Source organism: Gallinula chloropus (genome assembly GCF_964237585.1).
Source record: "Gallinula chloropus genome assembly, chromosome: 4".
Lineage (NCBI taxonomy): Eukaryota > Metazoa > Chordata > Aves > Gruiformes > Rallidae > Gallinula > Gallinula chloropus.
This window is the reverse complement of record NC_140088.1, coordinates 59,887,244-59,911,799: the sequence shown is the minus strand read 5'-3', so window position 1 is coordinate 59,911,799 and position 24,556 is coordinate 59,887,244. Positions and strand designations below refer to the sequence as shown.

Below are 24,556 nucleotides of genomic sequence, written 5' to 3'. Positions count from 1 at the left end.
TGTGGTGTATGACTATTGTATATTAAGGCTTAGTGTTTAAATGAAAAGAGGTTATTGCAATTGACTGATTAATTTTTAAATCTTTTGAATTTTTTTTTGACTGCACTTGAGGTTATGAACAGAACTTTGTGTGCTGCTAAATTCTAAATCCACAAATCTTAGAAAACAATTTATCTTAACTTCTTTTTATTTGCAGAAGATTTTCAGCTTTCCAAGAATTAAGATGATTGTTTTATTAACTTCATGACTTTCTATATAACAAATTCAAAAGAGGAATAAAGAGAAATTAGTAAAAATGAAACTTGAGTAATGGCTACTGCCTGCGTGTCTGCACTTCATTTTATTAAATTATTAAACCTTTCTGCTTAGCTGTACAAAAGTCAGAGCAATTTTATTCCTATCCTCTGGCAATAGGTGTAAGACATGGCAAACAGCAATCTAGGTGTGTGTATGGTAATACTTCAAAAAAAAAAAGAAAGTACTTGCATCTTAAACTACAGGCACAAATGTTTAGTCCTGCCTATTTGTGATTTTGACTTCAGTTTGAGAAGACAAAACCAAAGCTATAATTTGATATCATTCCTACTTGCCTTTCCTCTGGTGGCAGATGATAACTGAAGATGCCTGTGCGAGATGGCTGTCTCAGATGGGATCCTCCTTTCTGTGTCAGACTTAATGCTGCATGGTACCTGAGGAGGCTGGTACCAGTGTTGACAGGTGTTTTGTCTCATGCTTGGAAAACTTTTTGTTTTGAGTTGGAGGCGAGTTTTGACAGAGAAGGACAGGAGCAGTTGTCTGACTCCTTTTGCCAGTGGAGTTTCTGTTGGATGACTCTTGTTATTTCAGTTGCAAAGCAACCTCGAATAAATTGTTGGGCAGTCCTGTGATTTTCCTTTTGAAAGATGTGTGCTGAAATAGATTCTTTTGTAAAATCCTAGGTTGTTGATCTTGAAAATACTTATTTACATATATATGTGTGCAGACACACAATTTCCTTAGAGGGTTGTGTCATTACATTAACGAGAGGTAACTGCTTCAGAAGTACGATAGGCTTGGTATGCTTTTTCATAAATTATTTTTTGGAAAAAAAGCAAAATGCCTGATTATGATATGCCAAAGCCTTCTCCATGAGCTTCTAGTTAAGATTTTATTTTATTTTTTCATGTGTGAGAGGACTGTGAATGTTAGAAGCAACGTAATTCTGTGCCGGTTAAAATTATGCAAGGAACGTCTGATGTTTCATACAACTTCAAAGAAGAGTTTAGTCACTAAAAAGGATTACAGCTGATATATTTATTGATAGGGAGGCCAGCGGTCTAACTTAAGGCACTAGGACTGCTGTGAGGCTAATGAAATTTTGATGGCTTGGGAGCTCCCTAGGGCTGTGACACACATGTAACTCAGGCCGTGTCATGGGTCGCCATTTCAAGGGAGATGTTATGGAAGTAATGAAAAGCTTAATCTTCTTTGGTATTTTTCTTTGGGTTTTTGTTTCCACTGAACATGGAAGAATTTGGCTGGGAAACAGTTTCATACACGTAGTTGGAACTCAGTATGTTAAATGCTCACAGTAGAATAGAAAATACAATTTAAAGCCTGGGAAGCTGTATCACCCTGGCAGACATGGGTACACTAACCACAGGACCAAACTGCAGGTGGGAGTTTTGTTAATGTATGGCCTAAAGTTGATAGCTGTGCCGGTATACTGGTAAAATCTGATGAATCTCATAGGGCTTTGAAACCCAAGTTAGAGTTACAACGAGTCCTCTGCACTGCATCCCCCTTTGCTGCATGTGAAATCTTTAAGACTGAATTTTGATGGAATTGTTTTACAGGCACATGTATTTCTGTGCAGCCTGTTTACTTCCAAAGTAGATAAGGAGCAGCAGGTTATGAGGAGCAGAGCACAACACCAGATTCTGCTTTCCTTATGTAAAGCTCCCAGTTCTCGAGTGATTCCATTGTTCACCCAGTAAAACTCTTCACTGTTTAGTCCATTACTATAAGCAGACCGTATTGTAGTTAATGGGACTATTCACTGCAACTGACTTACCCTACAGGTTTGTGAACTCCGAGTGAACTATTTGTTGAATGTATTTGGGCTTTTCTTTCTCGCCAATTAGGCAAGAAGAGAAGCTTGGCATCAAAACACCATTTCCTTTCCTGCCTTGTAACCATTGTGTGTATTTGCTCTTCTGAATACTTGTGGGTTGCATGCCCGTCAGGAAGGCAAAACTCAAGGTTCTCTTGTGTAATTAAAATGAGTAAGTTGAAACAGTTTGTTGAAGATAGTAACTTTTATGTGTCAAGGTCTCAACATGTTTCTGAGATCCTACAAAAGCAAACAGTTTGTGGATAATACTGGCAGGCTTACAAGTTTCTTGAAATAAATAATGTTGCACATGATTAAGTTGCAAAATTTTCGACATACTAATGGCATACCATGAATGCCAGCAGATTTTTTCAATGTATTTTTATGCATTTATTAGAAAACATTAGAACCTTTTTCCTAACATAGGGTTTATAGATGTCTTCTCATAGCAAAGTTTTAGGTTACTGTTCAGTAAATCATTCTGAAGAGAAATATTTTTCTTTGAGCTCATTCAAGTTCCATATATGACTCTTGGCATCATATACTGAGAGATCTGTCATGTCAGCCTCCCTGAAGGAGGACCTGCATCTGTTAATCTGGGCAGCCTACCAGTGTCACATACAGCATGATGTATCAATTGGAGCACGCTGAGCACGCATGTGCTTCTTCAGGCTTTCTTCTCCATTCCCACTGCAAGTTATTTCATAAATGCTGCATCAAGAAATTTTTGGTAGTAGTTGTTCTAGGAGCTGTGGCTTTGAAATACGAGCAGCCCATCTTTTTACATGCTTGTCAGCAACTTCATGTTACTAAGCTGTTCTAAGATTACTAAAGCTTGTCTTTTAAACTCAATAAATATTCCATCAGAGTAGGAGCTAGAAGTTAGAGTTAGGCTTCATAGGGCCCTTTTGCTTAAAGGGTCAACGTATTTTTAAGGCATCTTAGAATTCATATATTTATTTAAATTATTTTTAAATCTATCAAACAACATCTCCTTATGGAGTTATTTGTGTATTGTAAAGTTACATGACCAGTCATGTATGCACTTTTTGTCCTGTCCTGAAATTCAGGCTGTCACTGGGATGGTGACTGGAAAGTTACTCACTTAACCCAGTCTGTGTCACCTTCTACCCCTTTGGAAGCAGTATTGACCGGGCTTCTGAAAAAGATCCAGCACTCTGGATGGATGTGTGACACATGGCTGACTGCCCACAGCCACAAAATCTAGTTGGGCATAGAGAAAATAGTTCTGATGGCACTGGAATGTGGGAATTTATTTTCTTACTTAGTGCAAGTTTTGCCCTGGTGAGGGTTTGTTAGAAGACCAGAGGAGATCAGAGTCTAGCAAAATAGGAAGAAAGGGAGAGAGAATATAAGATCATGGCCTCAGGCAGTTTTTCTGAATTGGTTAGATAAATGATCTGAAACTTGAACCCATTTTTCACAGAGAAAAGTAGACATTGCTGGTAAAACGTTCATTGCTGAGTGTTTCTGTAAAGAGATAATACCAATTTATCAGCTGCATGGGCACCTGCTTGCTTCCTCTCCAACTTAGCCAGTTTCTGAAGATAGCACTCTTGTGAACCTAATACTCTCTTGTCCTTCCAGAACGGTGAATTTACTGGCATTCAGATCTCTGAAAACCAAGAAATACATTGGTAAGATACTTGTCAAGACATTTAAAATCTATTCTCTCTAACCCAGTACATCTATAACACATACGTGAACTCTGCATTCTTAAATAAAGCACATCATTCAGGAAGTAGTGTCACACTTCTTTACCTGTTTAACATCCTCCTTTAAGTTAAGGAAAATCTTGGCATAGATGAACTCTACAGAATAGGAGCTGCTTGGTATCTGCTAGCCAAATGCTGAGCCTACTGAGCGATACCAGCCACATAGCTGACAAATTAATATTAATCTTACTGTCACACCACCATTTGCAGCTTCTTCACTCTTTCCCACAGTATTCCATCTAGCAATTCTTTAACCTTCATTAAGCATGCCAGTATCTCTTAAATCCTGCTTTGCTGCTAAGAGATTTCATGACCAGGAAATCAGTCTGGTTTATTGGTGACAGAAATCAGCTCTGAAAAAATATTTAATATATAACTACAAACTACAAAATTTTGTTTGGTTACAAACACATGTAATAGAAATTTTTACATAGAAGTAGTCATCCCTGGTTTTCTGCAATGTTATCACTAGTTTTCTGTAGTTACACCAATTTTCAGGCTCTGTTATATTATGATTGTAGTTCTCTGGATATATTTCAATAAATCTCCCTAGTGTTCACTGTTACTGCAATTTAAAATCATGTTGATAATTCCTTTGGGTAGTGGTAGCCAAAGAGGGTACACCTGGGCTGACCTTTTCCCATAACTTTTTTGGGATCTCCTGGATTTCAGATGTTTGAGTGTCACCAAACTTGCTGTTGAGGAAAGGCATGAGATTGCAAAGGGCCATCTTAATGGTGCTTGCCTGATGGGAACCTGGTACAGAACATCAGGCCGGGAGACGAGGTTCTTATACATCAGAAGGAACTTTTGCCAAGGAACTGAAGGCTTAAGAACAGCTGACAGCAATAAAATTAGAATTGGGTTCTGTAAGAAGAAACAAATCTAAGAAGAAAATTTCAGAGAATTTACTCAGCTGCTAAGCTTATAAACACTTCTGATGTTAAGGAGTGGTTATAGAAGTGTCATAGCTTAAAATTTCTCCAGAGATCTGAATTTCAAGAAAGAACTGTGCAGAAAATGAAAGGAAGTCAAATTTCTGAGGAGGAGCTTACAAGGATGCATTTGCGGAGGTTCAGGCATTCAAATAAAATTAAGATGTAATCATTGAAAAGGTGAAGAGTTGTACAGAAACAGGAATGCTAAGAAAAGAGAGCTGATTTATTACTTAGTAGTGAAGGAAGACTGGTAATACATTGCTAATAACATTTTCTTCAGGTTGTGTGTGTTTCAACGTTTCCTAACTGAGTAACCAATCACAGAGCCAACATTTATATTGTTAAAATAAAAGATTAGATGTTACTTAGGTAAACAAAAATTTAATTGCATGTATGGAGTGTCTACAGCCTCTGGACTTTACATGATTCACGTCTGAAGACATCGATGATGGATATGGTTCTGGAAGGCAAAGCCAAACAAACAGGACAACTTCAGAGGGGAGAAGGAGGAACCTGCCTAACGAGTTAGGAAACATCCTAGTAAATAAATGCAAAAACTTGGTAACAATACGCATGACTTGAATTAAATGAGGCTTTTCAAAATCTGGTCATTTCCTTCTGTGATAGTATAAGCCACTCCTTAATAAGGCAAAAGGACTAGATGCTAACAGTAAGAAATATTTTGATATTAGTAGGACTTCTTACCCTGCCTCACTCCTGACATAAATGGAATTCATGAGATTTTTTCAGCCAGTCTTTACAGCCTGTTGAGATCCCTCTGAAAGGCAATCCTGCCCTGCAGTGTGTTGATCCCTCTCTCCAGCTTGGTGTCATCCACAAACTTGCTGAGGGCACATTCAGTTCTATTCATTCTCAGTATGTTAGATGTAGTACAGACATCAGACAGCATCAGCCCTAGTAATAGCCCCTGAGGAATGCCATTAATATTCGCCAACAGTTGATCTTTGCACTACAAAACTCCCTATTCTTTCAGCCTTTTCAAACAACCAGTTCTCTACAAATTGCACTTTGTAGCTCACTCATCCAGTCTGTCTCTCTCCATCTTGGCTACTAGGACACTATAGGAGACCATGTTGAAAGTCTAGCTAAAGTCAAGGAAAACATCATCTGCTCTCTTTGTCTGCTGAGACAGTTATCTGTTCATAGAAAGCAATCAAGTTGTTTGGGTATGATTTGCCTTCTGTAAACACATGCTGGCTGTTCTCCATCGCATTCTTTTCCTGGAGCACTATCCAGGTATATGAAGGATAAGTCCAACAGTATTTGTTCCATATTGCCTGATAGACAGGGGTGAGGCTGACTGCCTTTACTTCCTCACTTACTCCTTCCCTTTCTTAAACTTAACATGACCTTTATCTTCTAGAAAGTCATCAGAAACCTTCCTCCATTGCTGTGGCCTTTCAAGGAATCAGGGAGTGTCCTTTCAGTGACATTGGTCAGCTCTTCCAGCACCCGTGGATGGCTCCTGTGTAGTCCCCTGTACTTGTATTTGGTCACCTTGTGTAAAGGGTACCTAATGGCTCACTCTTGTCCTGCGGTGGTAGGGGTCTCAACTCTGGTGGAACTTTGCCTTTTCTGTCCCCTGTCCTCCACATCCAAGAAATGTTTCTGTATTCCTCCTGGGTAGCCATCAGCTGGAGGTGATAGTGCTCATTTGTCTAAGGTATTTTCTGTGGTATATGAAGGTTTCTTTTGTGACATTATCACATCTTTTGTATGTAGTGCCACCGAAATAATCCTACTGCTGCCTTGTCTACCCATCTTTTAAATGCATCCAGGGAAGGTGACTCAACCACCTCCCTGGGCAGCCTGTACCAATGCCTGATAACCCTTTTGGTGAAGGACTTTCTCCTATTGTCTAAACTGAACCTGTCCTGGTGCAACTTGAGCCCCTTCCCCCTTGTCCTATCGCCTGTCACTTGGGTGAAGAGATCAACACCCACCTCTCTACAACCTCCTTTCAGGTAATTGTAGGTGGTGATAAGGTTTCCCCTCAGCCTCCTCCAGGTTAACCCCAGTTCTCTCAGCCACTCCTTGTAAGGTTTGCTCTCAAGCCCCTTCACAGGCCTGGCTGCCCTTCTCTGGACACACTCCAGGACCTCAATGCCCTTCTTGTAGTGAGGGGCCAAAACTGAGCACAGTATTTGAGGTCCGGCCTCACCATGCACATTCTGCCGTTACACAGGTCACAGGTTATATATGGCAAATACGACCAGAGGCAAACAGTGCAAACAGTAGAAAGTAGAAGTTATCATCTAACATACTTTCCAAAACAATTATAAATGTTGGTGTAGTTCCTGTTGGCCCTGATTTGTGGTGGAGGAGGGACAAAAGAAATTATTTTCTGGTTGTGTTTTGTGAAAGTCAATTGTGTTAATACAAAAATTAATGAGCAGGAAGTGTGTTGAGTACATGAAGGCTATAAAATTGCTGCTATGCAAGTTACTATAACATTAATATTTATATCTTCTTTTTTCTTCTACTTGGAAATAGTTACCTTTTCATAGATTATTTTTTCTTCTCATTTTGATATAAAAATATTGCTGCTCAGTCCCCCTAAACAAAATGTTTTCTGAACATGTTTGTGCAAAGAAATGTTAAAGAAAACAGCTCTTTTTCATTAAAGTTGTGTTTTAATTGTGAGGTTGCCATGAAAGCAAAGCATGCTTTGCACATCTATAAACTGCTGATCTCTGCTGTTTTGATTTGGAATGTGGTTTTGATGTCCTTGAAAAATCACGGTGGCAGCAGTAAATTGTTTTAATTAATGAATTAGGGAGCAACAGATTTGCTGAATCAGGTTTATTGACGTAATTATCACTGGAATAAAAAGGAGAAAAAAAATCTGTCAGAGCTGTGAGATTATTTGGCTTGTCATTTGAAAGCAAGTTTCTCAGCCACCACTTAACTCTATTTCCTGTATAATTTTGTGGATATAGGGTTCAGTATGTACATGTATACATACATACACATATATTTATATATTCATTAGACAAAAGCAAATTAATGCTAGAGGTAAAAATTAATGCCAGTTCTATATAAAAAGTAGGATTTTATTCATATTCAGTTGTGTTAAGTGATTTTTGTAAGTTCCATCGAATTTTGATTTGTAATAAGATTTTTATTGCATTTACTGTTTTAATTACATATGTCCTTAAAGCCAATATAAGCTGTGCTATTCTCAGTGTCAGTAACAATTACAGGTGACAGCCTTTGTATGCTGGTCAAATGACTGCTGGATGAAATTTGTCAAGATGCAAAGTTTTTTTGGAATAGAGTGTGCTTTAAAACTAATTATTATTAAAACCAAGTAAAGACTCATTTTGATGTTTTCACGATAAAAAAGCCTATTATTTGATATAGATGAGAACTCAGTTTCAAATTAAGTAAAATTTCAAAATTAATTCCTTTTACAGTTGTTAAAACAATGTATTGATTGAACTGACCGGAACGTTTTTTGGTCTGTATAATGTATGCCCGCTAGGTTAGCAAAATTGAAGCTTTTTTGAAATGCTTGTTAAGTAGCCATGGTTTTGATTTTTCTTCAACCCCCTCTCATTCAGCGTACCATTTTCTTTCTAAATTGTATAGGTCTAGTCTAATTACCTCTTGCTTTCACTTGTATGTTGTAGAAAAGGAGAAATGTGGTTTTGGCACACTGAAACCAAGAAGAATATTTCCCATGGCCCCCGCTGTGTTAGAAACCTCTCAGTGGAAGCACCTTTGGTACCTCCGCTCATCATTGTGGATTAATCCAGGTTTCTGTGTAGCACATGGGAATTTGCAGAATACTGATTGATATATTATATTGATTATTTTTATTCTTTTTTTTTTAATTCCATAAGAAAATACGAGGATGAACTATAGAAATTAATTATGGATTAATTTATGAATATGCAAATAGTGCATAGGCATATATCTCACATCTTCTATAAGAGCATCCATGAAAGATGAGTTTTCTTGGAGTTTGAAGGTTCTGTGAGCTGCTGTGCCAGGTCTGTGGCGCTGCTGACGAATCCTTCCCAGGAGTACTGTGGCTGCTGACTAGGTATGTCTGAGACAAAATGTGTTTCCACTTCTGCTGCAGTATTCACAGCAGGAAAAAAGGGTAACCGATTTGGGAAACCCTTGTTCTGGGTTGTCAGGCCATGACAGAGTAAAGTCTGACAACAGGCGGATTGCCCTGGTTTACTACATTACGAATGCTTTGTGTCCTGTGTGTTGAAATATATGCATAGGTGTGTATGCATATATATGGCTATCCTTACAGGACCCTTTTTAAACAGTTTGCTTTTCACAGCTTATACGCATAGTTTTCCTAAAGTTTAAATATATGGGGTTGAAGACTGGTTTCTTCTTTTTGAGGTGACCTAGAAAGTTAAAAGCATTTCCATAGCAAGTCCATGTGCAGTCCTGAGTGTAGGCAAAGGAAGGTTATTCTGTTGTCATGCGCTCTGCCACTGACCTACTGTATTCTGGAGAAAGAGACCGATTCCTCCCTACCCCCCTCACTGCTGGCTGGCTTTTTATAAATGCAATGCTTCTGTAAACTGCTTTATAGTTACAAAGTAAATGTCTTGTATAATTGCTAATGACTAATGCTGCGGAGTCTGGGTCTGCACCGGTGGCAGACAGTCTCAGGAATTTGGGTTGCTTACAGTCTCTGTACAGAACTGAATTTCTTTTTGTAGTGTGTTTCACTGAACCGAACTGTATTGGTCACTTGTGCAGTTTGTAGAAAAATAGCAGAAATGGGAAGTCCAAGATGGTCTTTTGGCAAAAGTTAGTTCTTGGCGAAGGTTTCAGAGGTGTCTCTTCTGCCTGCTGTGAAAGATAGATATTGACTGTATCAAGATTGTTTATAGTCTTTGAATTTCTTTTGAATATTCAAAGTTTCCAAGATACCTAGGTCAAAATGACTTTGAAAGGGACTACCTCTATCAACACTCTTTCTTTAAATGGATAAATATCCATTCTTTCTATGTAGACTTAAGCAGCATTGTTGAAGCTGCTAAGTTCTTCATTGCATGATTGCTCTACGTTCTATAAGGAGATTTGTTTAAAATTGCTTAAAAGCTGCACTCCGTGGGGAATACTGCTGCTCGTTCCCTCAACTGCTTTAGCTGCAGAGAACATATGACGTCTTTTTCATTAACTGTCTTTGCTGCTTGTTTGCTTTCAGTGGAGTTCTAGGAGATTGTTATATTGTTTTGTAAACTCAATATTGCTGGGTCCTGGCTGCTTATGGCAATTGAGATGAGATTAGATGCTTTTGTTAACAGGCCCCAGACTTCAAATTTATAGGGACTAGGCACCATCTGCTCTCAATTAAAGGTCCTGGGCTCTGAAATTAATTCCCTCCATTGGTCCATTAGACTCAATCTTTTGACCTGAAGTCACGATAAGGTTATATTAGCCTCCCCATCCTTTGAAAAGTGAGGAGTTCATGCAGGGACAGTACTGGATATTCCTTTTAGTTCCTGTATCAGTGTAGTTAGAAGGCAGAAAGTCATAATTGTTTTTCCATTTTACAGGTAGTGTGAGATTTTTTGAAAAGCACCCTGGAGATTTAGAGCTCACATCCTCATGAGTTGTAACAGGACTTGTGCTGCTAAATGAAATGCTATTGAAAAACTTTCCCAGAAAAATGAAATTTATATAGAGAACGTTGACTATATTCACAGAAGGACTGGATGTAGAAGTCTTTTGTTCCCAGGCTTACATTTGCTCACTGCGTTAGCTGTGTTTTGCCTCAGCTGTCTTTCATTGATTCTGTCTGCAGCTACAGAATGATGGGGGATCTTACTGGAAATCTTGGCCCTAGAATTGTTCTACCAATGTTGAATTTATCAGTTCTGTGTGTTGGTGATGCAGGGGAGAAATAGGCAGATGGACAAATTGTTTCATGGTTTTGTGGTTGTAACACACCCCCCTATTCTCTCCCATTTCCTTTCTGCATTTAATTAAAGTGAGGTTTGCTCTGACAAAATGTAGCAAGAAATACTGTGGAGTGGGGAGAACCTAGAGCTACAAGCTTCTGGTTGTTGAAATTGAACACCAGTTCCTCATACACATGAAAATGTATTTTAAAGGTTTCAGGATCTGCTAGTTCCTCAGCAGACTGGTTTAATTTATACAGTGCTAGTAATTTTCTGGAAGACTGTTTAAGTGTTGTTTTTGAGAGAAAAATCTCTCCAGTGTTTAAGAATATGTCTACCTTGCCCAAAAATGTATTCTAATAGAATGCTTTGGGATTTATTTGCCATTAGGCTATGTAGAATTAAGCATGAGAGTATGTATGCTTGGTTTTGTGCCTATCTAGCCATTCCCGTGACTCAAGAAAAAAAGCAGCAGTGTTTGACATGATACAGGGAGCAAAGTCATACAGGGAGTAAAGTCAAAGGGACTCTCTTCTCAGTGTGGAAGGAATGACTTGTGAGTGCTCCACCTGAGTTTTGCTTGTTGGCGACCTGTCAGTCAGAGGTTAAACTCAGAAATTCAGTTTCTCATTGCTCTCTCTCAATATTTTCCTTAAGTTCACCTAACTCTCTGTCCAAGTCATAAATTTCTTCTTCATAGGGCAGAGGGGATACTCACTTGCTCCCAGCGCTGCAGAGGTTTATACCTTCAAGGCTTACTGCAATGCCATTTTCTCCTGCCATCTTGATGCTGCCAAGGCAGTTTTATGTAGCTGTGTCACTCCTCTGTTGTTCAGTAGATGGCTGTACCTGCCACCTGAGCCCAGAAACTACTGGCTGAAAAAGGCTGAAATATGTTTGCATGTCAATGGGAAACACCACCACTCTTGCTATTCTAGCAGCTGCAGTTCTTGGTTCCGTCAAGCCCAAGTCTCAAGCAGACAAGAACCTGTTGTCTTTAAAAAGTGGGCTTCACTGAAATCCAGATGTAGCCACATGACAACCTTTTAATTGGGTTTGTAAACAACCAGGCAAAAATATTTCTTTTGCCTGCTGCCTGCAATTAGGAGCTCATAAAGGTTTAATAGCTTGGAAGATACCTATTTTTCAGCATCACCTAAGCTAGAATAACTGTGGAGTCCTTGTGATACTGGGCATTAGGCTGTCAAGTGTGGCTTAGATGGCTCTGTGACACGTATATAGATTTTGAAATTCAGTTTTGGATGTTACAAATGCCTGGTTACATTTTTGAAACGATAAGCTAGCGTTCTTTGCAAATGTAACGTGTCAGACGATGAGAGAGGCAGGACCCCAGGCTCCAAATGGCCCATCCAGCAAAGTCCCATCTAATCACCGTCCTGATTATCAAATCCAATAGTAACTCTTAAAGGTCTTTTTCAACCTAAATGATTCTATGATTCCAGATAAAACTACTAAGTGAATTTACCCAGAAAATGCCAGAAAAGTGTCCACTTTGCATAGATGATTAACATTTTCCTTGTCTAGAGAGTCACCTTTGCACTTCTGGGACTTGGGGAACACACTTAAACAACTACAATGATATTCAAAATATGGTAACAGAGTCCATGTACATTTAGTTAGCAATTTGCTTTAACACACACCACCTTCAAATTCATTCCTGTCTTGTTTTCTTACAAGTTCTTTGTTCTTTGCAGTATCAAATATATTGATTTTTATGAAAAAGTTAATCGGCTTACCTTTGTTCAGAGTGGATTTTTTGTTCCTCTGATCAGGTCTACACAATTGAATTTTTCATCCTCTTTTCCGAGGTATTTCAGTGTTATGAAAAAAGCATTAAAGGGAGTTCTGATAAATTATTCCTTTAAAAAAGAACCTACTGCAATGCACATTTGTTGAGGCCGGAGATTTAATTGAACTTAGATTTCTGGGTTTTTTTTTTTCAATGAGAAAGATATCTATTCTTGGTAAAAACAAGTGACAGTTTCTCTTGGGGAACTAGATTAAATGGTTCCCTGATGATTCTGGATACCCCAGAATTTATAATATGAATTTGAAGTAGCTGTTTAGGTGACACCGTACTATTGATTATCTCAAAATCCAGTTTTCCTTGTGATTTGAAAACATTTTAAAGTAGACTCTGAATGCAGTACACTAAAAATATGAGGAAAAATATTTCATAGTCCTATCCAAAAAAAAGAGATTCTTTCTGAATGTTGTTTTATCATAATTTTATGGAGTAATGGTTCTCTTTCCCAAAAACTACTTTAAAAAGCCAGATGGTGTAATAGATTTTTATGTAAAAAATGTCATTATCCTGCTCTGCCTTAAGAAACAAACAAACAATTTCAAAAATATTTTTAAAAAACCACAAAAAACCCAACCCCAAGCAAACCCCCAACCTATTCTTCCATTGTGGTCCTACTTTATTTTTCCTTGTTAAATCAGGCCTGAACTAATCTTTTATGAGTTGTTTTTGTATCTGTATTACCTCAGGCTGTGCTCTCATCAGACTTCACAAGCTAAGTGGACTTGAGTTTTGGATAGTCTGTGGAAATAATCAAAGAAAATGTACTGTACTCCTGGACGTGATGATAATGGTTCATTATGTCCATTAAATTTAGTACTGAATCAGTGCTGAGTATTCTGCTGTGCGTTCAGGTTAGACTCGCTGTCCTGATCACTTGTAATTACTAAAGCGCAACTGTTAGTTCGGCTGAACTCCAATCCAGGGACTTTTGTTCTGCTTATCAATTTCTTCTGAACTTTACATGTGGGAAGCCTTCAAAGCATTTGCTTTGAAGTGAGGGACCCTGCAGTGAAATCCCGATTTGGTCATTAATTTGCTGTCTCTGCATTTACACGTTACTTCATCTTTATGATTTTGTTTTCCTGCTTATAAATGGGCATCGTAATGCTTATTTTCTATCAAACTTCCAAACTCTGCCTTTTTTACCTTCTTGAACTAAGTAATTTGGTATCTTTTTTCATATATCTGTGTGTGTGTATATATATTAAAATTAAAATACATTTGCAGTAATAAAGAAGGAATAACTTACCACTTCAGAAGAGCTTCTGAGTCCTGCAAATCTCACTGAATTTTATGCAATTAAAAAAAAAAGTGGGCACAAAACTCTAGACAATCTCTGGTGATTTCATGTGAGATTGCAGTAAAAATAAGCAGCTTCAAGATACTTGATTTTGTGTACTCTGACTAAAGGCAAGTAGTTTCATATGTTTTTTAAGCGTATGTTGGGTTTCCCTGACTGCAAATGTGTTCTTTATCTACTTGTACAAGGGTGAAAAAGCAGGGATGACGTTACTGCCCTTTCCTTGGTTACACGCCACCTCCCATTACAGCAGTATGGCTGAGCTAGTGTTCTTGGCCAAGCTTCGGCTAAATTGCTATGAACTTCCTGAATTGATTCTTTTGATTTTTGATTATATCGGTACTCTTAGATCAAGTACTGACATTTTTCACACCATTTTTATGTTTTCCCTTATCTCCTGTTCAGAGCTCTTCAACCTGAAGCTTCAAATTCCATCCATTCAGTAACAGATTAATTTTCTGTCTTTAGAAAATGGGCACAAGTGTCTCTGTCTCCTGTTTTGGAGAGCCGTACTCAGTGTGCTGTGCCTAGTGTGCTTGATGTTTTCCAATAGGATGCACAAAATGTGAGAGAGAGGTGGTGAAATAAACTTTCTGGAACAATCTGTACTGATCTCATCAGATCTAAATGAAGCAATGGCCTTTCCTCTGCTCTTCTCCCATCCCACCAAAACCATATGAACAGTTTGTCATCAGGTAAACAAGCCAGACTTTATTCTTGTACAAAATGAATACACCACAGTATAGGCAGCTGCTGATTCTTGGAAATGGGAGGCAGATGGCCCCACTTTTGACATCATAGCTGAGTATGAGGAAGGAGCATGCTCAGCCACACAGAGGCGTTGGATGAAGCTTTACTCCTTTCCTGCAATATTTGAGGGAAAAGAAGGTGCCTTCAAATTCCAGCAGTGGTGGAAAGTCCAACATGGCTTGCATTTCAGCAGCCATGTAGGACTGGGATAGCTGAAGCAGCAGCTGGCACTGGAGCACCTGCCGTTTTATCATGTCTATCACTGCTGCTCATTCATATTTGTTCTCCCTCTCAGATTTTGTGTGTCTGTGTGTGTGTAAAGGCAATCACTGCCCTAAATTTGTAGGTGATACTGTGGAGAGCAAAGCCAAGGTTAACAGCGCAGGTAGCAGCCTTGTGTGGTCAGAGTATTGCCTTCTGCTGCTCTGCTCTGAGTGCTCTGACAACATGCTAAATGTGATGCCTGCCATGCTGTATTTTCTATGTGTGCTTTCTTGGTCCCTTCTCAGAGTCCACTGAAAGCAGAAGTGGCATCATTTCTTTTGTTTAGGAACGGTAGATGATGACATAGTAGAATTCAAGAGAAAATGCTTGTATTCATAGTACTTCCTCATTTTGAAATGCAGGATATGGATTTAGCTTGTCAGGTGTTTATATTTGAGGAGATTGAAGAAATCTATAGGTTTCTTGTTAGCCCTACTCATTCTGTTGCTTCCATTCTTCAAACTTCTGGTGTACAACTTCTTAACTTGAAACTCATTTGGCCACCTTCTGAGCCTACAAGAAATACTCTGTTTGGGATTTCAGTGCATGGCCTATAATACCTCAATAAAAGGATTTTCCAAACAGCCAAGTATTGCAATATATCTTTTGGTTGTGGAAGGACACTTGAGGAGGGACAAACTGTATGCAGATTGACTGACATGGTCAGAAGTCATGTGAAGCCTGCAGCATCAACCAGGATATCATGAAAGCTGGAACAGATCAGCTTGCGCTAGCCTAGATGATAGAGTTGGTTGGAGCCATCCCATATTAGGTTATTACACACACAAAAAAAAAGAAAAAGTCTAGCCCTATGAAAGCAGCATGTGGTAATCTTAAATCATTACATGCATATGTATTTCTGCTTTCGAGACTTCACTCATAACATCTATGGGTTTCGCTGGAGTTTGGTTGCTGCCCTTCAGGTACCACCTGAACAAACTAATTTTGTGAAGCAAGAGCCATCTTGATGGCTGGATCCCACGAACATGTGGAGATTCTTTGTTCTCTTCCTTGTGACTATTCGTGTCAGATGCACCAGGCAGACTGAATAGCTTGCAGATACAAGGGATGTGATGTTGCGATGAACTCAAATTACCTAGTCTTTCTTCCTGGAGTTGAAATTTGTCATGCTGTCCCACACAGCTTTGTTCTGCATCTCATTTTTGTGCCTGGCTTCAGAGAGCAAGTCCTGAAAAACAACACGCTTGAAAGCTGGAAGGATGTGACATTCATTCATCCTCTATCTGCCAGGAAGCTGTCTGTCTCACAGTGAGACCATATCGTATGTGTTCTGCAGTGATCTGGCATTTTCAAAGTAGTCACGTCATGACTTAGAAGCTGCTGAAGGGGTTTGTGTGGGCAGTGTGAGGGAGGGACCTACTTGAGAAAGATTCATCTGCCACAGAAGAAAATCCCAAATTTAATAATTTCTGCTTTGTTGTGAATTGGGTTTATTGCCAGATACCTTGATTATTTCTATTCATTCTAAAGGCATTTCTCTAGGATTTCATTTGTTAGCTGGGACAAAGCTGCAGTGTTAGTGTTCTAGCCAGTTTCAGACACCAGAGCTATCATCAGTTGCCTCCTGTGCAATCCTGTGTCTTACGCAGGGCATATTCTTGTGTATACAAGACCCTGACAAGGTCCTATCTGACCAAGTCATTGAGGCTGCTCTTGAGTATCAGTGGCTTGAGCACCTCTAATACTGTGCAGATTCAGAGAACCCCTTTACAGAGCAGAAAGTGTAAGTGTTTCTTCCTTAAAGTGGAAAGATTTAAAAAGTAGATTCAGACAGTTTTGATTCAAAGAGAGTTTCGGTTACATGGAGCCCACCTAGGCAGGTCTAGCTTTCAAGCCTTCCTTTGCAGTATTTGATACTGAAGCTCCAGTACCAGAATGCTGTAGGAATCTGTCTTAGACAAAATTAGAGGCAGCTGACCTGTAGAGTACCATACATGTGTCCTTCTGGTTTTGCGTTTTTCAAGTAACATATAAGGTTAAGTTAAATATGAAGACAATGGACTTCTTTCTTCCACTTCACAATCAGTCCAGTGTCACAGCTCTGACTGCTTTCACTGGCAACAGACAATGAAAATTGGAAAGCCTTGGAAAGCGTATAGTTAGATCTAAAATACATCAGTTTAAAGCCCTTGTGCTGAAGAACTTGCAACTAGAAAGTCTTTAAAGTAGGCAATAGACTATTCAAAGGCTAAACTAACTGCTGACTAAATTCATTCAGAAGCTAAATTATTCAACAGCATCCAGTGCACATTGTCATAATGTGAATTTGTATCTAGCTACTCTTCTTGGGACCATTTTGTGCAATTGCCATATAAGAAGTGATTATTCAATCTTATTTCAAACTGATCTGCAGAAATTGGATATATGTACCTAAAGTCACTGGCTTTTCTTAAATTGAAAGAAAATATTCACATATATAAATGAGTATGTGCAGAAAATTATGCACAGTGGTAGCCTGTATGACTGACAATGTTTGCATGATAGCATACTTGATAGAAGCACAAATATAAATGACTCTTAAGGTATGGTGAATACCAAAAGGGAGTTTAAAACTTGGTATCTTCACCTTGCTTTATTCTAACAAACTCTAGTAGAAATTCTCCTTTTGTCTTTCCGAACAATATTAACATATCATGCTATTGTATTTAAGGAATGTTAGTTGAAAAGCGCTATAGAAAGCATTTCAGTATGTCTATGGATATATTAAAAACTTAATATTGAAGAATACATCAAGGAGTAAAAAAGTTACTAAAGCACTCCCCTGTGCTGCGATTAATTTGTATATTATCAAGGTCTTTATTATGAATGCAGTTCCTAATGTAGGCCTGTAATAAACAGAGTGTAATTGAATTTTCAATATTTTGCCACCAGGGAGTAATTTTCTTACAAGACCTCTGCTCCATCTTCTGGCTAATTGTCAGCAGTTACTCAGTATTACTGCATTAATGTCACCAAACAGTGAAAACAGAAGCTACCTGCTTCCATTACATGTCAGGATGTGTAACTCCAACCCTCATCTACTTACCAGCTTTGAGTTGTGCGCTGTTATCTCTTGCACCCTCATTAACAACATGAAGCTTTTTGAAAATACAGCTTTGGAGACAAACCAAACTTCACATAAATTTGGCTTGGTGTAAGGTTTCAATCAGTTTGAGTATTCCAGGTAGTAAAAAGAACCATCCACAGTGTCTGGATTTTCAGGCACGTTAGTGAGAAGAGTATCTTATGTAACCCACGAGTGACTATTTTGTTTCCTAGCAAATAGAGTAATAAATTTGGGAATATGCATTGCTTTTCACTTTCAATTACATATTGTGTTACAGTGCCAATATAATGAGGACAGAAAGACAGACTGCTGTATGCGCAGAGGAGGGCGTGGGGAAAAATCAGAATTAGCTGAAATGTGAAGTGCAGTGTCCTCTGAAAAAACAATGGCCAAACTGTTCTTTTTCTGAAGACACGAATATGGTGGACAGACCTTGTGCATTTTTAGGTTCATCCAGGGCTGATGGGAGAGAGTGGGGAACAGCTTTGTGGGTCATTCTGCCAGCAGGTCAAGAAATAATGTGTGAATTGTTGCGAAAGATTTTGTTTAGGCATTAGGGTAGCTAAGTACTGGCTGAGATGTCTTGAGAAGGCTGTGAAATCTGTCTCCCAGAGGTTTTAAGAACAAGCTAGTGTTCTATTAAGAGTGGATAATCCTTCTCACTGTCTCTCTTGTTCCCGTGAATCTGTGGTCCCTGCAGATTGCTATAAACAATGTGTAAGAAAAGTTGCATTTTGAAAGCTGACAAAAATAAAATGCCTAGTGTCATCCACCTATCTCAGTTGCTTAGCTGGCCTTAAATAGTATGTAATAACAATGCATTTCGGTAGGTTTTAACGCTTTTGCAAGCTTGGCTGTTGCGAATTGTTTTGATTATTTATTTATTTTCTTTAACACCTGCCAGTTTGAGAATTTGCCAGGTTTCTTGACATCCAAGTGCTGTACTTTTAAACTCCAGCCCAAACTTATATATTAGCATGAGAAAAAAATAACCCCACACTGGCAAATGTTTTAGAGGCTTTTGCTGGCAAATACAAAAATACTGTCAAGTGTATTTACAGCCTAACAAATGAGCATCAGTTTACAGTTACCTAAATCCAGTAACACACAGACACACACGCACACACACCAGTGTCAATTCCTTCCTTGGAAGGGAAAACACAAAGAAAAGTGAAGACAGAGAATGTGCTAGAGCAGTGATTGCTACCTGTACAGTCAGCCATGCTCTCTTCACCTCTGCACACTTTCCCAGTGCTTTCCCATCCCAGCCACTATTCAGAAAATCCCATACTGGGCCGTGGGCAGTGAGATGAATGCTGAGAAAACAAGGTGGACATGAAGCAGGAGCAGAGAATTGGCTGTTGGAAATGCTGCTGGGTGGCTCAGAGCTTTGGGAAAATGGGGACTGATGCTTCTGCTTAACGGATGTAGAAAAGCTCAGCAGGGACAGGGTAGATTGAAAACTAAGGCAAGAGAAGTGTTAAGTCTCTGGTCTTTGAACAGAGGTAGCAACTCAGACATGCTTTTAAGATGGGGAAGTTGAAAATTCTCTTTTTAATAGGAAATTGGCATAATAACTTTGCATTCAATTTATTGGCAGTATTATATGATGCTATAGTTGCTAGTTGTGTGTAAAAAAATTAACTTACATAAAACATGAACTCATACTCAGCAGCTGGCTTGTAGTTATAGCTCCTTTAAAATGTGTTCAGTGTAATTTTGAAGGTCAGAATTAAAGTACAGGGGCCATAATCTATCTCCTTGTCATCCATTAAGAATTACTTGCACTTTGCTACTCAATATAGTCAATATAATTCTCTGTAAAACATGTGCCTGAAATTCTATGTACTACATACTAATTGTACCTGAGCTTTTGAGCAAAAAGGTTCTGTATGCATTTGACTGTTTCATGTGACTATGCAAAGGATGTTTGTCCTGCAGAGGCATTATGATACCTCTGTAGCACTCGCATGCCTCCTGGAAACCTTACAAGAAGTTCAAAGTGAGGAAATGCCTTCGTTTCCCCCCAGTCTCTTTTGGCAGGAGCACCAGGACTCTGCTTTTATCAGACCTGTCAGGTCTCATGATTTCAGCAGGAGACTGATTCCCTCGCGAAGGTTTCTCTGCCATTGATTATGTACCCCCTGTACAGGAAGATATTGCTGCAACTTATGTTGCTTAATGCTTTGGGTGATGCATTTGGTGTGTACGATCCTATCACCAAGCCTTGTGGCAAGTGAAGAGCCCTTGAAATGTCGTGATCCCTTGCTTTGGCTTTGCACTGCCATTTCCCTCCCATTGTGTGTTCCCACAGCTGGCTTCTGTAAATCCTGGCATGTGTTTCGTGAGTTACAACTTTTAGATTTTTTTAAAACTTTCTAAATTCCCTTCTCAAATTTCCATTGTGACAAACAGCTTCATAGTTTCATACCTGTTGTCTGTGAGTTTCAGAGTGCTTTGTACATTTTTTTCAAGGTGTCCCAATGCAACAACAGTCTCTATGAAGTACGTGATGGTATGGCCTTCCTTCAGATGCACAGGAGAAATGTAAAGGCTGGTTGACTAATTGGGCCTTAACCCAGATTGCTTTCTTGAGGATGTCAGGCATTTGTGATAGGGAAAGCAAATACTGGAAGTAGTTTGGAGTATTGTATTTTTCAGAGAAGGAGTTAAGAATTGTTTGTGTAGTAGTATATGTGGACAGGTGGAAGGCACGTGTGAAATAAAATACAAAATTTTCAGTATCTGATTGTTGGATGAAATGTGTTGGGTTTATGAGGAATGGGAAATAATTTGTTTCAGCTGAGATCTAACCACTTAACCACCAGTAAAAATAATTTTAAAAAGAAAGAAATCAGTGAAAATCACTGCAAGGTTTTGAGGTGGCTATGGTTTTGTCCCCAGCTAGGAGCTGAGCACCATGCAGCCACTCTCTCTAGGGGAGGGCAGGGGTTGAGAGGGAAAGGGGAAAAGAAAAACCAAAGGGAAAGCTCATGGGTTGGAATAAGGACAATTTGTTGGGACAGCAGGGAGAGAGAAATAACAATAACAGGATTTTTATAGCAAAATATATGAAACTGGTTATACACACATGCAGTTTCTCTCTGAACTGGACAACTCAGGCCATGCAGCTCGGAGCCATCCCAAAGCTGTACTGTCCCCAAAAACCTGTGCATCCTGGAGCCATGCACTCTTCCCCACATCAGCACCCCTTTATGCTGAGCATGATGTAGTTGGTATGAAATACCTGCTTTGGCTAGTTTGTGTCACCTGTCCTGGCTGTGTCCCCTCCCAGCTTCCTCGTTAGCAGGGCAATATGAACAAATGAAAAGTCCGTGACTGCTTGGCAACAACTGAAAACATCCGAGTTTTATTAGTGCTGCTCTCATCCCACCTCCCAAGCACGGCATTACACCTGCTGCTAGGAAGAACATGAACTCCATCCTAGCCAAAACCAGGGCAGAGATGTAGTTACAACTTCTTAGCAGCAGGATGGTTTTCATAGCTAGTAGGCGGACAGTAATTGGACTTAAGATTGGATGGTGAGGTCATTTGAGATGACAACGCATACAGTGAGAATTACTTCTTCGGTTTTGAGTGTACAATGTGCTTTTTGCAGCAGATGTAAATTAGAAGAAAAGTTTGCAAGTGGTCAGAGGCTTAAAGTGGCTCTTGTTTTGCCAGCCAGGTTCTCTTCCATGGAACGGGGGAGATGTAATGTCAGATCTGCAGGGAGCTCCCGGAAATTCTCCAACTATAACTATATCCTTGAAATGAATTTGCATAGCTCCTGTTGAAATAACAAGGGCATGCAAATACCAGTTTGAGATTTAGATGTCTGCTGTGTTTTTTGCTTTTCGGGTGGATAATGAGTCTCTCTTGGCCCATGGGGTGAGAATAGTAAGATATATAACACAGAGAAGACAAGATCAAACTAGAAGTGAGGTGCAAGCATGGGAATTAGCTGGGCTTCTCAGGGCCCATGTGATATAATTTAGGTCTTGTGTGCATAAGGGACATGGCGTAACTCCAGTTAAGACCTCAAAATGTAAAGTTCAGCAGTTAAGTGAATACTCTTTTTTTTGTGTGTGTGTCACTTAAAACTGCTACAGATTTAGCACACAATATGCACTTGGTATCCTGCTTCTGAAACAGAGTCTCCCAGAAATTGTCAGTAAAATGGGTAAAAATCACTTCTCTAGCAAATAAACCTGCCTGTTGAAAGGATGAGCTGCTCTTTACTTGGTATTTTGAGGCTGGAAAAGGTATATTGAGAAAATGCAGGTGTTATGTCTTCTTGATGTATGTTTTCATATATTGTTACAAACATACAAATCAATGTTGTGCGTTTGTGATTCCCTTAAATAGTGTTGTTAAGGTGCTACTGAAACTGCTTTGAAAATCAAAGCAGCACTTGGTGTTTTCTCGACCCCCTTTACTCTGTTTCTTAAGGAATATGTTAGGGTAAGAATAGTCTGCATTTTCTGTGGTTTTAAGCTTTCTGGTGTCGTCAGGAAAGGTGATGTGTGTTTGATACCACCTGCAGATTTTTACATTGCTTCTTCCCACTTGTTCTAAATACCGTGTCTTGTTATCTCACAGCAGCGCTGCATTATCGCTGCTTTCCTAGCTCCCTGAGATGGTGTCTATATTAGCACAGTCCCTCTGATAGGTGTTTCTGTGTAATCTACTTAACTAATGCTTTCCAAAAGCATCGAAGCAGATGGGTGATTTCTGTTTGACTTAAAGTATCTGTATAGGTGGGATTCATATCCCTGTAGGTTTGTTCTTTCTGTGTTTTTCAGATCTTGTTCAAAGGTAATTACTTCCCTGCTCCTCCTTTTTTTTTTTTTCTTTTTTTTTTCTTATAAATGAGCATTCAGTGAACTGGGTCTTTATATGTTCCATCCCCACAAAAAAACCTCAAATAAAATTATTTTTTTGGTCATTTAATTTATGCTAGCCGTTGAGTTTGGGTTTATTTCTGGTGCTTATTGCTACATTTTTTTATGTTACTTCAAGGAAATCAGTGATTTTTTTTTAAGATTTCACATTAGGAATATTTTAGAAGCATTGGTTCTGTGTGCACCAGTGTCAGTCTTATTTGTCAAACTTAGCACAGGAAGGAATTTGCCTGAATGGAGTCTGTGCCAGAATCCCCTTTACAGTCAATGGAGAGAAAGTCTGGAATGTGGTTCAGGTACTCTGGTGATTTGCCCAAAGTGTGCATGTGTGTGTCAAACGGCAGGGATCACTTCAAAGAAAGTCATTAGTCAGAAGGCTCAAAACTTACAGCGGTTTGAAGTTGTGGTCTGCTATCATCCATATTCTACTTGTAGCATGATGGAATGAAACACAATTTTACAAGTGATGGAACGGAATTTTAGTAGTGTTCAGAAAGAATTGGAAGACCAATAAGCATACGAGAGCTTTCACATCTCCATTCAAAGTTATTAGAGCAATATTTTGAGTAGCTCTGGTTTCTACCATCTAAAAAATAGGAAAGACCAAACATTGTTCAAAATGTTATTGCAGTTATTTCCTTGTAACAGGAGGCTTTGGGGCTTGACATAGATCTTCTCCTGCCTGAGAATATGTGCTAGTGCTGCTGCTGCTGGCATCGTCAGGGTGTGACACTTCTTTTTCCTCTGGAAGCCATTGCCAGGCAATCAAAATCTGGAAGCCTGTCCATTGTGTTGGAGTGGAGAGGGGGGAGTGGGATTAATGCTAAACTTAATTTGATTTTATGGGGATTTTTGTAGCTGTGATATGACCATCAACTTCCTGGCTCTTTAGCCCTGAGAAAGAGTTCTCTTTGAAATGTCAATATTACAAAATAGTTTTATCTTCTCCCCCCACAAATAACATTATGCATGAAATGGGCAAGAGTCAGGTCTGTTGTAAATACAATGTTAAGATGTGATTTTTCAATTGTTCTGCCTTCAAGTGTGGTTCTAGCTTGTTTGCATGTTTTGCAACAATTCCCTGTGTCAGTAGTTTTCGCTCTCACCTATTCCTAGTAAAAAAATTATCAAGATCGTTAAAATGTCACCCTTGTTTATGATGATCCACGCGATAGTAGCCAGGTTATTGCTCTTTTAATAAAATCAGAGAATGTATTTGGTGGTTCTCCTGATAAAACAAAGAGTTAGGGAAATTCTTCCACAGGCAATGCAAATTTGGTTTTTAAAACAAGCCAAATTTTCTGGCCTTTCAGTTGTCACTGAAAAGCACTGATTGCCATACTTCTAAATTAGTCACTTTACCAAGTAATACCTGGGGTGCTAAAAAGTGAAAATAAAAGTTAAAAAGCAAACCCAAACAGATAGATATATGTATATTATATATATGTATGTATATGGCAGTTTAGTAGAAAAAGTACAACGGTAATGCATGGATGCCATTAGGAAGAAATGACAAACATCAAGGTATTTTTGCAGATGCAGGGAGCTGCAGTTGAATTTTCTAGCGGAAGGTGACTGCTTAAAGGTCATTTCCCAAAGCATAAGTCAGATTCTTTGGGGATGTATCCTTTAGCTTCATCTAATGTTTCATTGACTGTATAAGCATTAAACTTGGCGAGAATGACAGGCTGTAGTAAGTGGATCCCAGGTGGGCCTTGGGATCTGCAGAGCCAGCTGTTCCCCAGCTCCGATAACTCTTTCAGATTTGCAGATCCTT

General features: G+C 39.0%; 1 protein-coding gene across 8 annotated transcripts in view; it reads left to right on the top strand.

Moving 5' to 3' along the window:
• Positions 1-24,556, top strand: part of TENM3 (teneurin transmembrane protein 3) — a gene marked incomplete at its 5' end in the record, with an annotated part of 318,571 nt that overhangs the window by 16,984 nt on the left and 277,031 nt on the right. The gene's annotated exons all lie outside the window — the stretch shown is intronic.